Source organism: Vicugna pacos, chromosome 10 (assembly GCF_048564905.1).
Source record: "Vicugna pacos chromosome 10, VicPac4, whole genome shotgun sequence".
NCBI classification, from domain to species: Eukaryota; Metazoa; Chordata; class Mammalia; order Artiodactyla; family Camelidae; genus Vicugna; species Vicugna pacos.
Genome location: NC_132996.1, coordinates 34,111,022 through 34,114,433, shown reverse-complemented (window position 1 = coordinate 34,114,433; position 3,412 = coordinate 34,111,022). Strand labels below are relative to the sequence as shown.

At 47.7% G+C, this 3,412-nt stretch overlaps 1 non-coding gene across 1 annotated transcript; it reads right to left on the bottom strand.

The window, feature by feature from the left end:
• Positions 1-3,094: 3,094 nt before the first annotated feature.
• On the bottom strand, positions 3,095-3,167 carry TRNAP-AGG (transfer RNA proline (anticodon AGG)). The gene has a single exon. It is a non-coding gene; the product is annotated as a tRNA-Pro (tRNA).
• Positions 3,168-3,412: the final 245 nt, after the last annotated feature.

The following is a 3,412-nucleotide window of genomic DNA, read 5'->3' as shown; positions in this document are numbered from 1 at the left end:
GTCAGACCCCATTATGGTGACCAGTTCAGGCAGCAGGTGGTGACATTAATGCACAGTTTCCATGGTTAATTTGAAGAGTCATCACTCTCTCTCCAGTGAGCATATGTGCTCACACACACACACACACACACACACACACACACCCTCAAAGCACAAAGGGTTTGGTTGGCCTCCAGGTCCATTTCCTGGAGCAGCATTTCCCATGGGGTGTTCTGTCGACCCTCATGTCGAGGAAGGTTAATAGGCTTGGGGCTGACATGGGGTCCTCTGCTCTGATCATTTGGGCAATGCTGGGTTAAGCAAAGTTAGCTCATTCTCACAGGACCCCTCAGGGCCTTGGATGTGTTTATGTGGGCTGTGAGTCTTCAAGAGCAGGACAGAGTGTGCAGACGTGACCCAGGTCCTTTGCCTGCTGGTGTTGCAGGGAATGTACTGTGCGAACTGCTCTCTACAGCAGAAGTCTCGCTCTTCTCTCCTCAAAGCCCCAGATGCTGAGCTGCTCCCTGAAGATTCTGCCCAGCCCAGCTCCACAGCCAACCTGACCAGGGCAGGAAGACATTCATGATCTCAGCCTCTCCGATGGGACCTCAGGGTTAGGTGCCCACTGAGCATAACCTGCCCTTGCTTCTGATCTGCTCCCTCACCACGGGTGCTCTCAGGCCCGACATCTGGGCTCCAGTTTCTCTGCCCATCACTTGATTTCTATGCTGGACTTGACCCTGTCCTCAACCCCACCCCATTAGGTGGGACCCTGACCCTCGCCCCTCTTTTGCCACTCCCTCCCCAGGGGGCTGTGTTCTGCAACCAGATGGCCCTGCTGCTTCCTGGGAGTCACCTGCAACTGGAATGTTCGAGCAGAGTACCACTGCCTCTCTGTCCGCGTGACTTCACGTACTGTCTACCACTTGGGTGGTCACCGCCATTAGGCCCCGCCACGGACCCTGGCATGTTGTCTATTGTATAGGTCCAAGTAAGGCAAACCTCTTGGCCTTTGGGTGACAGAATATCGACTACTCGCACTGGCACCAGACTCACGGCCAAGCCACATGCCAGTTTCCAAGCCCACCCAGTGCTACCTACTGGCCAGTCCCCACTGGTCTGTTGCTGAGGTCTTGGCATGCTCAGTGGCCAGGCACTTCCCAAGTTGTGAATAGAAACCTGGTGTTTTTTAAGACAATGTCCCCATCACATCACAGGTCAACAAGACAAACAGCTGAGGTTCTAGGCTTAAGAACAAGGCACAAATCATGAGAATTACTGGGGCTTCCCTTGGGCATGGTGCTGGCTGAGTGGTGTGGAGCTCATTCTGATGGTTTAGACTTTCTGGGAAGAATAGGACCATTATATTACATCAGTAGTTCCAGGCATTTGGATTTTATGGACCATTATAATTTCAAAAACGCTCTTTGGGAGACTTTATAAGGTTGGCAACCAAATAAGGAACAATAAAAACATAACAATAAACTGTTACCACCATCATTTCATATAATAAGCTATATATTAACACCAAAAAAAAGTAGGGACAACAATCCCAGTATTTGAAAAGTGAGTTCTGTGGAGAACTTCTACACTATCCTTCTCCTCCCCTGGTCTTCCTGAAGGGAGAAGGTGCAGTCCCAGGACCCACAAGGCCCTCCCTCCTCCACAAAGGATGCTGTTGTCCCCAGCCTGGGGCTTCTGCCAGCGCCTGCTCTACCTCCTGCAGGCTGGAGCCCAAGCCTGCAATATCCAAGCTGAACCAACAGACCGGGCCTGATTAATTTAGTAAACTTTGGGAGTTTAGTAAATAAATGTGTCATTGAGACCCAGGGAGGTTCCCTGAGCCAGGCCCAACTCCAAGATGGCCTGTCCCGCAGGCTGTGGGGAACACCAGCCTTCTCACCCTCTGGGCCATGAGAAAGCAATAAGCCGCATGAGGGTAGGGATCCTGTCCAACGCTATGGACAAAACCAAGCACAAAGCCTGGCCCAGGTGAGATATGCAGTAAATATTAATGGTCAGGGCTATAAAAACACACCTTTTAGGTAGTCAGAGAAATGTGAATGTTGACTATGAATTAGAAGACACCAAGAAATTATTGTTAATTTTGTTAAGTGTGATAATGACATTGTTGCATAAGAAAACTTCTCTTTTTTGTGTTTTTTAGTGGGGGAGGTGCAAAATAAAGCAATTTAGGACATGACATATCTGAAATTTGCTTTAATACACTCAAGTCTCAGAAAAAAAGGGATGAGGGGGATTAGACCAATGTCTGTGTGTGTGTGTGTGTGTGTGTTTGAACATTTTCATAATAAAAACTTTTTAAAACACGGATGAGGCTGTAAGGTGGGTTTCCCACCAGCTGAGGTGCCCTAACCAGAACGGGAGCTGGACCCCCCAGCCCGCTGCAACCTTCTGGCCAAGGCCTGCTCTCCCTCCCTTTGGCTCCCCATGGGGCTGGGAGGAGGGATTCCCGCCCTGTGGTGAGAAAGGACCAGGATTCTCTGTACACAGCGGCCCTCCCCCAGCCCGCCCCCAGCCAGGCCCTGAGGCAGCCTGTCTTGGGTGACCCCCTGAGGCTTAGGTGAGCAGTACAGCTGTCAGAAAAAGTATCCAAAACTTAGAAATACAGCAAAAGGGTGGGCAGCACACTCTTCCAATGCCACAGAAGGATGAAGGGCACCCAAGGCATCTCTAGGGAATTACGTTTGGTTCAACTCACTACTCACTATTAATTTAGAGTCACAGGTTTAGTAAAGTTAATATTAATTCATTGACTTTGACAACTAGAAATACAAATAATTACTATCCAGTGAAAAAGGAGCCTCCAAAGATTACATTTATGGCTCTACTGGACATTAATCACTTCTGAATGTAACCTGGCAATCTTATCCTAGCACTTCCTATAAACACCTAGCTTCTGACATGCTCTTTGATCCAGTTTTAACATCTTACTGGCGCCTTCATTCATTAATGAGTAGAATAAAATCTCTGACATATGTTCATTTCATATTGGTATGAGAGTGATTTTTTTAAACAGTTTATTTTTTTAATTGTTTTTTGTTTGTTTGCTTGCTTTGTTTGGGGGGTGGTAATTTGGTTTATTTATTGTTAATGGAGGTACTGGGGATTGAACCCAGGACCTCGTGCATCCTAGGCATGCCCTCTACCACTGAGCTATACCTTCCCCTGGGAGTGATATCTTCTAACCCTTTGAAAATTATACTGTATCAGCAGCATCCTGGGACTTAGCTCCTGTGAGTCAGCTGCTTCCTTTCTGTTGACATGGGAACTCTGGAGGTGGACCATTTCCACTTAGCACAGCTCCAATCTTTAAAACAACAACAACAAAAATTTCCTTTTATTCAGCTAGATTCTGTCTCTACAGAACTTTCTTCCTGTGCTAATGCAGTGAAAAGAGTGAGATCTTTGG